Source organism: Equus quagga, chromosome 8, assembly GCF_021613505.1.
Source record: "Equus quagga isolate Etosha38 chromosome 8, UCLA_HA_Equagga_1.0, whole genome shotgun sequence".
Classification (NCBI taxonomy): Eukaryota; Metazoa; Chordata; class Mammalia; order Perissodactyla; family Equidae; genus Equus; species Equus quagga.
The window spans coordinates 66,671,992-66,672,874 of NC_060274.1; positions in this window are offsets into that span (position 1 = coordinate 66,671,992).

Sequence of the window (883 nt, forward strand, 5' to 3'; positions counted from 1 at the left end):
TGAGGGTTCCAGTGCAATTGTTCAGACTGGCTCACAACACGGGATGAAAATGAGGGAGAAGCAAGACTCGGTGTGAAGAGAGTGGGGCACCTTTGTCTTCTTCATGGCGGCTGGGGCGGGGCCCGAGGTGGGCCCCCGAGGAATGGGGCCGGCACACAGGCGGCCTAAAAGAGAATCAGGCAGCAGCTGCTTCTCCTTAAACCGGAGAGGTGGCCGAGGGGGCTTTGTGTGAGCCCGGATCAAAACACGCCTATCAAGGGGGATCAAGAGCCTGGCCAAGTGGATTGCAGATGGGAAAGGGAACTGAATCTTTTTTTTTATTTTACAAAAATGTAAAGAAAATTCAGGGAGAAAATGCCTCCATGTGCAATTCTTTTACTTGTAGCGAAGCCTGTCCAATCACCGCCATGCTCAGTTCCCCTTCGCCCACAGATCAACTTCAAAATGCAACCTGCTAGTATTTAAAGCAACCCATTGAACACAGAAGAACCCCCACCCCACCCCCGGCCCTCGGCCCCTCTGCCCCGCCAGCTCCCGGGGCCTCCAGCCTGGATGGAGGAGCCAGCCCCGCCCGCTTCATCTCCTCGCTGCGCTGCTGTGGGTTTCCACGGCTGCAAGCAAATGTGACCCAGGATGAAACCAGGAGCCTTTAATCCGCATTCCACACAGGGCAGCTCCATCCGGCAACCGCTAATCCAGTGCTTACAAGGTGGCTCGAGGGTGCTGGTTACTGGGGAGACAGAAGATTTGGGGAAATAGGGACCTTGTTCAATGGGATTGCAAACCTAGCGGTAGAGGCGGACGCACACAGCGCAGCGTTAGAAAGCCAGGGGAATGGTCAGGGAGAGATGAGGGGCCGTCGCTCAAAGAAAAACGGGGGGGG